This window comes from Cricetulus griseus (assembly GCF_003668045.3).
Source record: "Cricetulus griseus strain 17A/GY chromosome 1 unlocalized genomic scaffold, alternate assembly CriGri-PICRH-1.0 chr1_0, whole genome shotgun sequence".
Lineage (NCBI taxonomy): Eukaryota > Metazoa > Chordata > Mammalia > Rodentia > Cricetidae > Cricetulus > Cricetulus griseus.
This window is the reverse complement of record NW_023276806.1, coordinates 270,021,547-270,034,086: the sequence shown is the minus strand read 5'-3', so window position 1 is coordinate 270,034,086 and position 12,540 is coordinate 270,021,547.

The following is a 12,540-nucleotide window of genomic DNA, read 5'->3' as shown; positions in this document are numbered from 1 at the left end:
GCTGTAGAAAGACGGGGCATCCTGCAATGATGGCCATGTTGAGCAGACATTTTCAGTGCTGTGACAAAATACCTGGTGCAAATAGTTTAAGGAAGGAAGGAAGGGTTCAGTTTTGACTCACGGTTTCAGAGGTGTCTGTCAGCTCATCGCCCGGGGGTGATGGGATGAGATGGCAAAATAAAGCAGAGCAGCTCCCAGCACAGAGGAGAGGGAGCAAGGACCACTGATTGGAGAGATAGAAACAGAGAGGAAGGGATGGGTGGGTGGGGGAGAAAGAGAGACAGAGACAGACGAGCACACGCACGCACACACACACACACACACACACACAGAGAGAGAGAGAGAGAGAGAGAGAGAGAGAGAGAGAGAGAGAGAGAGTTTGTGAGCCTGTGCTTGCTCCTGCTGCCCCCTGCTAGCCATCCTTCAACTCAGGCAGGTCTTCTGCCCCTTAGTAGAACCTTACAGACACACCCAGCAGTGTGCATTTCTAATCTCCCAGGAGCTTTCCAATCCAATCAAATTGACAGGCCAGACCACCAGATGCAGCAAGAGCCAGGAAAGCAAGAGGAAACACGGAAAGGCAGATGCAGAGAGGGGGAGGAGGGAACGGGGCTGATCTTTGACCTGGCTTGAAGACCTGACTCACTTCTGAGGTTCTCAAATGCTGGCATCTTGGTCTCTGACTACACTTCCAGTTTGAGAGGTTTCACAAGCATTTGGTGCCGTCCTGGTTTTTGGTGTGGCTCTCCGTGTTCTCATAAACACTCACACTGTGGGCTTGCCTGGGATGAAGCTCTTTCTATTATTCACGGCTACAACAGTCTGGTCAAGATGGAAGTGGGGTCAATAGAGCTTCAGCTTCCTTTGTAAAGCCATACTGTTTGAAACAGACCCACGACATTAATAACCATTATTTGGAGCAGATGAATATGAGGGCGGAGTTGGCAAAATACAAAGAGGAAATGCTCTTGGAAGACATTCACCCAATGACCTATGCATGTAACTGAGCAAAAAGAAACCCAGCCTCCTGCTTTTGTCCAGAAGGGCTGTGGCTCAGCCTGTCATTTCCATGAGCTGTGGCTTGGTCAGGGGAGGAAAACAGTAGCCCCCAAGATGGCTGGAGAACAAGCCAGACAGGGCTAATCACATGCTGCTTCACCTGGTGCTGGCTAGATATGTGGCAGATGAGAGGAGAGCCCTGGAGCAGACCTGAGCTGTTAGGAGTGGTGGAAAGTGGCAGAAGAAGGGAACTAGCTACAAAGGGAGAAGACAGGCTCCAGGGTGAGTGTGGCACTAGGGTGGAGGAGTGCACTGGCAAGGGAGAGAGGGAGGAGTCTCAGGTCCAAGTGCTGAATGCCTCTGTGGGACAAAGCTGGGACCCCCTCTCCTAAGCCTCTGCTCTATCTGGGCAGACAAGACGCGTAGAGATGAAAGCTACTAGAAGGCAAGGCACATGCATGAGTAAAGAATGTTGTAAAAAGGAGGTGGGAGAAGGAAGAATTGGTTGTACCACCTGGAACAGAAAAGAAATGCACTGAGAACCTGTGGGTACAAGGAGTAGTTCTGGAACAAGATTGGCCCAGCCCTTGGCCAGATGATAAACATGAAGCTGGGCTCTCCGTGAGGGAACACAGTGGTTTTCAGGCTTTTACAGGGCAAGAACTTTTCTTTTCTACCCCGCTCCCTGCCCCATCCTGGAAACTGTAAACAAAAGTGCAGCAAAAGAAGCAACAGAGCCGCTTAGTTCTGGGTGAAGTTAGAAGAGAGATGAGGATGTGTGTCTCTGCTTCCATGCTCACCACACACCCTGAGGCCAGTCCACAACCACAGGCGGGAATCTGCATGGGAAGCCAGGGAGGTGGGAGGCCATGAGCTGGCAAGGAAGGAAGCCATGAACCGGAGAGGAAGGAAGTCATGAGCTGGCGAGGAAGGAAGCCATGAACCGGAGAGGAAGGAAGTCATGAGCTGGCGAGGAAGGAAGCCATGAACCGGAGAGGAAGGAAGTCATGAGCTGGCGAGGAAGGAAGCCATGAACCGGAGAGGAAGGAAGCCATGAACCAGAGAGGAAGGAAGCCATGAACCGGAGAGGAAGGAAGTCATGAACCAGAGAGGAAGGAAGCCATGAACCAGAGAGGAAGGAAGCCATGAGCTGGAGAGGAAGGAAGCCATGAGCTGGAGAGGAAGGAAGTCAAGAACTGGAGAGGAAGGAAGTCATGAGCTGGCGAGGAAGGAAGCCATGAACCGGAGAGGAAGGAAGCCATGAACCAGAGAGGAAGGAAGCCATGAACCGGAGAGGAAGGAAGTCATGAACCAGAGAGGAAGGAAGCCATGAACCAGAGAGGAAGGAAGCCATGAACCCATGAGCTGGAGAGGAAGGAAGCCATGAACCGGAGAGGAAGGAAGTCATGAGCTGGCGAGGAAGGAAGCCATGAACCGGAGAGGAAGGAAGTCATGAGCTGGAGAGGAAGGAAGCCATGAACCGGAGAGGAAGGAAGTCATGAGCTGGCGAGGAAGGAAGCCATGAACCGGAGAGGAAGGAAGCCATGAGCTGGAGAGGAAGGAAGCCATGAACCGGAGAGGAAGGAAGTCATGAGCTGGCGAGGAAGGAAGCCATGAACCGGAGAGGAAGGAAGCCATGAGCTGGAGAGGAAGGAAGCCATGAACCGGAGAGGAAGGAAGTCATGAGCCAGAGAGGAAGGAAGCCATGAACCAGAGAGGAAGGAAGTCATGAGCTGGAGAGGAAGGAAGCCATGAACTGGAGAGGAAGGAAGTCATGAGCTGGTGAGGAAGGAAGCCATGAACCGGAGAGGAAGGAAGCCATGAGCTGGAGAGGAAGGAAGTCAAGAACCGGAGAGGAAGGAAGTCAAGAACTGGAGAGGAAGGAAGTCATGAACCGGAGAGGAAGGAAGTCATGAGCTGGAGAGGAAGGAAGTATGAAGTTTGAGGACTCTGGGTAGTGGACAGTGAGCAGCTCATTGCAAGGTGAACTGACGTAAGGAAGGAGCAAGAAAAAGAGAACAGAGTGGTGCAGGAGAAGTCAGACATGAGATGCTAGGACAGTGGTTCTCAACCACTGTCGAGACACCTTTGGGGAGTTCAACAACCCTTTCACAGGGGCCACTAAAGACATTCTGCATATCAGATATTTACATTGCAATTCACGACAGTAGCAAAGTTTCAGTTATGAAGTAGCAATGAAAATAACTTTATCGATGGGGAGAGGTGGTCACCACAACATGAGGAACTGTGTTAAAGGGTCGCAGCATGAGGAAGGCTGAGAACCATTGTGCTAAGGGCTAGAAACAAAAGCCAGGAATGAGACAATCAGGATCCTGCTTCCTGGGTTTTAGTCAGCCCTGGCTAGCATGCCCTTCTATGCCCCTCGGGTTTGATCCTCAGCCCTGGAACATCTTGGAACAGTTAAGTGTGGACTTCCCAGAAATGCTCCACAGCTTCCTCCTTTGCAGTGGCAGTGTATAACATTCATGGGTGATCGGTGCAGGGTCTTGTTCTAGTCTGAGGCACACCTGTCCTTTCCCTTCCAGACCTAAGCTATCTTTTATGGAGTTTGTGATTTCTTGCTTAGGAAGAGAGTGTGCCTCCCGAGGGGTTATATTAAATTGAACGGACTGTCAGACATCAAAGAGTCACAACAAGAAAGAAGATGGGCTGTATTCATCTTCCCCAGTTCTTTGTGTTCAGGTGTATTTTTGCTTTCAGCTTCCAAATGAAGTCTCTGCTGGTTTGGTATGGCCAACCCAGTTTCCTGCCCTAAAACGCTAAGCAGCTGGAGTTGACTCAGATGAGTTGAAGCTTCAGCAGCCCTGAGGCTGGCCCAGAAGGATTCTTACACTCATCAGCATCCACTACCTTCTCTATCCAAGCCAAGCTTGTTGAAATATCTAGCAGCAGTCCACATTTGCTGTACACAAGTAATTCAGTGGATGAGAAAATAACAGTGGACTACAATGAAAATGAATTCACGAGCTTCAGATTGTGAGTTTATACGCAGGCAGATTTGTACTGTAGTTAAGGACCTGGCTGAGGAAACTCCATATATTAAAATGTTGTAGAGAGCAAAAATGCCTATCTCTGAAGATGGCCATTATTTGCTCTTCACAGATCCAAATTCTCGTATGAATTAAACATGGAAAATTAACCAGCTAGACCAAATGGCCTTTAGAAACAGACTTACTTTATTTTCAGTTACGTGTACATATGCAGGTATGTGGACATGTGTACAGACAGGTCCTCATGGAGACCAGCTGTATCAGATGTCTTGGAGCTAGAGTTCAAGTGGCTGTGATTCCTGTCCTGGATGCTGGGATCTGAACTCAGGCCTCTAGAACAGCAGTATGTGCTCTTAACCACTGAGTCATTAGTCCCAAGGAGCAAATGCTTTAAACTCTAGAACATAATTATGACTGTATACATTTGCTCAGGGATACCGATGAAATAAATCCAGGTCTCTGGATAGCTTATTTGTCTCCATCTCCACCTGTTGCTTCTGGTAACTACAGGTCCTTACCACTCATTGTAACCCCCTATGCCCAGCCCTGTGTCTTTTTCCCCCTTATTACAATCTTCCAGAATGTTTTCAATACTACCTTGCCTGAAAGATTATCAAAACTGTATAGCCTAGGCTATGTGTCATGTGTGCTCATATACGTGGGGGCCCGAGGTCAACTTCAGGCATCACTCCTCACATACCATCAACCTGGGGACAGCATTCCCTCACAGGGCCTGGAACTCACCAGTGTGGTTGGCCAGCTAGCCCTAAGGATCCATCTCTTTCTGCTTTTCAAGTGCTGAGATTGAACATCATTTTATGAGTTTTGTGTTTGGCCATAAGATTTATGAATACAATTAAGCTCAACTTCAAAATTATTTTTTTTAAAAATATGAGAATCAGACTTTAAGGTTTCTATTTTGTCAAAGCTATTAACTGGCTTTGATACTCTTAACCATAAACTTGTGTGTGTGTGTGTGTGTGTGTGTGTGTGTGTGTGTGCGCGCCAGGAGTTGAACTCAGGACTTTGTACATGCTAGGCAAGTATTCTACTGCTCAGCTACATGCCCAGAAACCAAAATCTATTTATGGAGCTGTCTGCACGGGGCACAGTCATAGCCCTAGTGAGTGAGGTAGCAAGGGTGGAAGAGAGAAGCTCCTGTCTTTACGATGCTATTCTCTGCCAAAAGGAAGACTAGCACACAAATAGGAAATGAAAAATGGGAAACCTTGTCTGTGTTTATTTACTTGACATCTGTAATATCTACTAGAACATTTGATGATAGAAAAAAGATTTCTATTAAGGATAATAGAAAAGGGTTCTTTCTCAGTGGGGAAAAAATGGTCATCAAGAGGACACTAGAGTGGCAGCTTTCTTGCATATGGCTGGTGTTCAGACAGATATTGGAACAGAAATGAAATTTAGGAAGTAGCCAAGGACTGGCTCTGTAATTCTGACCTCGAAGAAGAGATAGGAATGTAACTTTCACAGACATCTGAAGCTTCATGGTAAAATAAGGAGGGCGGCTATGTATCCTGGGGTTCCTAGATCTCTTCAAACTACTAGGTGTTGTGGATTGAATGTGAAATGTCTCCCACGGGCTCATGTGTTTGAGCATTTGATCCCTAGCTGGTAGCACTGTTTGGGAAAGTTAAGGGACCTTCAGAAGGTGGAGCCTCATGGAAGGAAGGACATCACTGGGGATAAGCCTGGGATGGCATAGCCTGGCTCCACTTCCTGTTTCTGGTGTTCTTTAGGATTGCTGATGCAATGTGATGGGCTAGCCTCATGCTCCAGCCGCCATGCTTCCCCCATCATGATGGACTGTATCCCTCTGGAACTGTAAGTGAAAACAGAACCTTTCTCCCTTAAGTTTCTTGTGTCATGGTATTCTCTTGAGGCAACAGAAATGAAACAAAGATATGACCCAAGGCACGATTGATCCAATTATGGGGAAAGAGAGATGTGTGGGCATAGGGTTTTATGAAGGATCTCTGGTTGACCTTGCAGAATGGAGAGACTCCCATAATGTTGATGACTGGCATGACATAGAAAAAGCACAAAATTGGTGCTTACTTCACAGAAAAGGATGTTGAGTTCTCCCCTAAACTACACACCACCAACACGTAAGATGTTAAGTCCAGTCATGAATTGCAATCATCTTCTGTCAGACTTACTTTTACCTGTCCAGTTCTGGCCGTTTTTTGAAGATGTTAGTCAATTTTTTGCACATTCTGTTAATTTATTTTCTGTTATTGGGCAGTCGTACTTATACATGACAACAGTACAATGACTGCTCCAGACCATTCCCCGATTCCAGTTCTGAGAGTTACAGCCTCTCTGCCAGCTAAATGGGGGTTTCAATAGAGGTAATGGGTTTAATTTAATCCACAGAGTGTCAGAAGGTTTCCTCCCCCACTGTAATTGCAAGGATTATATTTAATATGTGTGTAACAGATATTCACATCTTGTTGGGAAAACAATTCCCCTTGCATGGGATAAAATAAACAACTGCAAATATTTTATTATGTCAGTTATTTATCCTTCCACAAGTCCCTGTAGTTTCATGTTCCTCAAAAATAATCCTGCTTGTCGCTAAATATTCTTTACCTATTTGATTCCCATCATTTGATACAACTTTTAATTATATTTGACTTTGTGTATAAGAAGGCTTAGATACAATCATAAATCCTGAATTTTTTTAGACAACAGAAATGTCAAGACCACCATCAGAGATCCAGTTAGTGAAACATCTGGAGATATGTCACCACACAAAAAGTCAATACAACAAATACAATTATACATGAGAAACCAGATCTAGACCTAACGTAAAATGGAGACCTAACATCTTTTAAGAGGTATTGTTTGAATGGAACATAAAATAGGATTCTTTCTATCATGTCTACCAAGGCTAATTTTCTTTGAATTTTCCTGATGTATTGGTTTTCTTTACTCATGCAACGTGATGGGTACCTTTAACTGTCAACTTGGCCCAACCAAGAATACCCTGGCAAGAGAGTTTCAGTTAGGGATTGTCTACACTGGTTTGGTTTATGAGCTTGTCTTCAAGTGATTGGCTTAGTTGAATTAATTGATTTGAGAAGACCCAGCCTACTGTTGGTGGCACTATTCCCTAGAAAGGAGATCCTGGACTGTGTAAAAGTAGAGAAATGGAGCCCAAGAAAGGAAGCAAGCATTTACACACTCATTTCTCTCTGTTCTTGTGGATGCAATGTGACCAGCTATCTGAAGATCCCATTGCAGGGATTTCCTCAAAGTGATGGGAGCTGTGAGCTTAATTAACCCCGTCTCCCCTAATTTGGACTGGTTATATTCTGGGTGGTAATGTGTCTGACCTAAAGACAAAGTAAACAACCTCCTTCTCCCCAAAGAAGTGGAGGGAGAGGGAATACTCAGTGAGACACATAGGGAATACTATTGTTTTATTGTTCAAGGAGGCACACTCGACCAGCAGACATTTTTTAAATCACTGCCCTTCCCTTTCTTCCTGACCAGGTTGCATATATGCAGTTGCTTTGGACCACTAGACAACAAGCACAAGACTGTGAAGAAAGATGGGAACATGGAGAGGGCTGACAGTGTTGGGCTTTCTGTGCCAACATAGAGATGACATCCAGTGGATTTGCTGCCTTAAGAAGCAGAGTGAATTCTACTCGTTGAGTCCATTATTTGCTATGTATCATGCTACAAAGCCAAATCTATTCATTCCTGACAAATTCTTGATCGATAGATCAGGGAGTGAAGCAGTTTTCGTAGCACTTTGTCTCTGTGATAGATGTTTCATACCCAGGATATCAGAGGACAGTTTGAGGGTTAGAGGGAGTGAGGTGTTTGGAATGCACAGATATTCTCTCTGTGTGTCAGCTATCTTTAGAGGAATGGAATATAGATCTCAGGAAAATCTCACTTCTCAATGTTTTCATCCAAAAAATATCAGATAACTATTAGACTTGTGAAGAAGCTTCTGGTGTTAGTAGCATGTAACCTATTTGAAATGTTAATTTAATTATTTTACACTCTATTTTGCCCTAATATTGATTTAAAATGGCTTACTGCTCAAAAATACACAGTATAATAATCAAATAATAATAAAACGTGAAGCCAGGCATTGTGGATTCCTGTTTGTATCCTTACTAGAGAAAGAGAGGAGGGGGAGAGGGAGGGAGGGGGAGAAGAAGAGGGGGTGGGGGAAGGCTGTAGATTTGTGTGAGTGGAGAGTTAGGCAAGATATAGAAGCAATTGGAGGAAGGGAAGTCATATTCAGAATATATCCTGTAAAAATCCATTTTCAATTAAAAAAGAAAGAGTATTGTGTTAAATACTTTTTTCTTACTATGACAAAATACCTGACAATACTGTGATAAAAATACCTGACCCAACATTTTATTTTATCATCTATTTAATTTGATTTTTGAGACAGGATCTCTCTATGCAGTACTGGTGGTCCTGGATCTCACTATGTAAACCAGGCTGGCCCACAGAGATCTGCCCGCCTCTGCCTCCTGAGTGCTGGGACTCAGGGCCTCTCTCGTCTCTTTTTGGCTCACAGTTTGAGAGCACAGTCCACCATAATGGGAGCTTGTGACAGAGGGAGTGTGAGGCAGCTCATCACAGTGCATCTGCAATGAGGAAGCAGAGGGAGGTGTTTATACCCATCTCACTTTCTCCTTTATGTTGGGATGAGATGGCGCAGCCCCCATTCAGGCTGGATCTTTGCTCTTTCTTTCAATCTCTTAGGAGACATCCTCATAGGCACACCAAGAAGTGCATTTCCATGGTAACTCTAAGTCCCATCAAGTTGTCTCTGAAGATGGATCATCACAAGTACCAGTCTAATCACCTCATGGACCAGTCTCAGACGGAGGTAAAATATAAACATGGTGGAGAGATCTCAGTGGTCACAGTGAAGAAGGAGCATTATGGTAGCTTATTATTAGCTGTGTGCTAAAGTACTACACAGAGGGGCAAAGCTCAGAAAAGCAGCCATGTTGTCTGTAGCATGGACTTAGTTTAGACCTGTGGTTCTCAATCTGTGGGTCATGGCCCCTTTGGGGGTCAAATGACTCTTTTACAGGCGTCGCCTACCATTATCAGAAAACACAGATATTTACATTATTATTCATAACAGTAGAAAAATGACAGTTATGAAGTAGCAATGAAATAATTGTATGGTTGGTGTCACCACAGCATGAGGAACTGTATTAAAGGGTCGCAGGGTTAAGAAGGTTGAGGACCACTGACCTAGACAGAAAAAGCACAATTAAATAATCATGTGCACATAGGTTTTTATTTGTTTGTTTGCTTGCTTTTTATGTGAACAACAAGAAGGAAAAAAACATAAAGAGATTTGCTTTTGTTTTTGGCATATGACCCTGGATGACATTTCTCACATGAAATCTTTCTCTGGGACCACACATGAAATCTTTCTCAAGGACCAAGAGGCTGCAGCTCTTAGGTCAATGGAACCACCTCCTTTTTTACATTCAGGTTCTCGGTGTTTTCTTGTTGGTTGTTTGTTTGGATAAGATCAGAGCTTCCGTAACTGGAACTCTGTTCTGACTACCTCACATTGAGTGTTGCAGTTCGAGATCCGGAAGAAAATAAAACTCTGGAGAAACCTTTCTCAATGAGTTGTATGACTGGGTTTGCTAAAGCGAAGTGAGACAAATCCTTTCGCTGTAAATCAAGTTTATTTTTCATACGCTTTCTGATACAGTTCTTGAGAACATATTCTAAAAGAAATAAGGGCTTTCCTAGGCCAGAGAGCTTCGAAACTCCACCTGAGTTAACACCTAGTGGAATTTGCTTTCCCTTATTAATCTGACATCAAGACTGAAGTATTGCAAGCTGGGCTTGTGATGTAACTCTCGGCTCTCAGGAGGTGGAGGCAGGAGGATCCTGATTTCAAGATCAGCCCTAGCTACACAGATCATGTCTCAAAACCTCAGCAACAAATAACAAGAAAGTGAACTGTCATACACATACTAGATAACCCCGGTCAACTCTCTCAAGTATTAAGACTTCACTCTAAGTTATAGATTTGAAGAAACGTGCCTACCATGTCTTGTTGAGTGAGTAAAACAAACAAACAAAAAAAAAATAGTGCACTTGTTTTCTTAAAGATTGATTTCTATTTTTGTTTGTGTATGTCTATGTGCAAGTGCCCTTGCAGGCCAGAAGAGGGCATCAGTTCCCGTGCAGTTGGAGTTACAGGCTGCTGGGAATTTCCCTACCTTGGTGCTGGGAATGGAACTCTGGTCTTTTGCAAAAGCAGTAAGCTCTCAACTCCCGAGCTGTATCTGCAACCCCTGTGCCTTAGTTTCCACGGTGGATAAAAAAGCAGTTATGATTGAGTTGTTCTTGCCTTGAGGTCAAGTTGAACATTCCTTTTCCTGACGCTCTGATGTTTGTCAGTAGGAACACCTCTTTATATTTTGCTGCTACTTCTAACCTGAGACTAGAAGACAACTGTATTTTTTTCAAATTGTGAGTAAAATATAATACAATAAGCTTTGGGCGAGGGCCCTGGATAAGTGGCAGCACAAGATCAAGGAAGATAAACCAAGCTGGGAATATTATACAACACCAGTTAAGGGTAGGTATGGCTCAGTGTTGGTCCTGTATCTGGGCTAATTTTTGTGCTTCATAGGACCTGTAGTTTTCAGGCTGGAGAGATGGCTCAGTCAAAGGCTAGGCTCATAACCAAAAATACAAGAACCTGTAGTTTTCTGGGGTTCTGAATGAAAAGGACTCAACCCTCAAGCTTCATCCAGGAAGTACTGACTTTGACTATATGTCACTGAAAGGTAAAGGGAAGCCAGCATGGTCCCTGCCCACAAACCTATGAAATCATTCATATTTTCATATTAATAAAATGGAGAGACAGACATTATTTACTCTAGGACATGTCAAGCATGACTATACTTCATTTGCATACTAAACCACTAGAACACACCCAAGTAACAAAAACACTAAAAGCAGATTAACTCCAACTTTATGCTGTGAATAGCTGATTGAAGGTAAAGGATATTTGAACAAGTCTTTCTGGGCCATAAGAAGTCAGTAACAACACAGATGAGCTAGTTAGGACATTGAGTGAAGTAAGTCAGGGACAGAGTTATGAAACTCATGTGGTCTCAGTCATGTGATATCAGAGATATCATTGTATAGATGTAAACATACACGATTTAGCTTCTGGAAACTTGGCATGTTGGGTAAAGAGAGTCTGGTTTGGGGGTACATACCTACAGCTAGACAAGAGGGACAGATTTTAATATTTTATATAGTACAATAGAGTGACTGTAGTTAGCTGCCTTCTGTATATTATTTCAGAATAGCTAGGAAAAGGATTTTGAATGCTCCCAATACAGAGAAAAGGTAAAGTATTTAAGTTTAATGGGCATGCTGAATTTGATTGCTGCGTGTTGTGTCCATGAACTGAAAGTTCATTTTACAAATCTATGATGATTATCATCCATCTGTAATGTCTAAAATTGATGAATCAAGAGGTAATCATGTGTTATTTAAATTATGTAAGGTTTTAAGTTGAGTTAGAAAAGAACAAATTCCCTCAGAGATGAGATGGTTATGTCTGGGTGGGTGGACGGCGAGTCAGAGACTGTTCTCTTTAGTGCTAAGCATCTTAGGCCGTTTGACTTTTGAGCTTTGATAAACTTGTGAGCCAAAAAACATTAATTTCAAACTATGTTTGGGACAGAACAAAAAGGGGGATTGAAGAGGGAGAGATCAAGGGAACAGTTCCTGGGGGGCAGCAGTTGACAAAGCGAATTACAGAATATACTCAGTGAGAATCAGATGAAACACGGCAGATAAAAGGCTGCAGACAGAGGGGTCCCAGCGAGGCATTCAGAGGAGACCGGCTGCAACCAGGAAGTCCACACACTCACAGCTGCTTCCGCCCCCTGTGCTCCCCCATAACAAAGCCACTTCTGTCTGGAGAAACCACAAGAGCAAGGCAAGCAGTAGAAGCCTTTAATTGGGGTGGAGAACCGGTGGCCCTGTGAACTCTAGATGCCTCCAACAGGCTGGGACATGCTTTGCCCTTCCTGCCTGCTTGGCCACCAGCTGATGGCCATGTTCTCCAGGGCTTTCAACAGGCATTGTTGGCTGCTTGCCTCTTCCATGTGCTCCAGCTCCGGGACCATCCTTCCTCCTTTTTCAGCTCCATCCCCAACTCCCTATGGCACAGTTTTCCATCTTCTCAGCCACCCTCGTGTCTGACAAGGGGTTTCTACATGGCTGCTGGGTTCTGTGACCTCAGAACCAGTGTAGTGACTAATTAACTCATTAACAACCCAATAATAAAATTGGTGGTAACCTGACAGCCAAATACACAAACCCTCTCTGTGAACACCTTTTTTTAACAGTGGCAGTCAAGGTCTTTACTTGGTAGAATCGCTTATCGGGCCTCTGGGAGGGAGGGACTTCAGGAATTATTTATTCCATTTGGTTTCCTGAATGCTCCTCTATATAAAAACTCACATGAGTA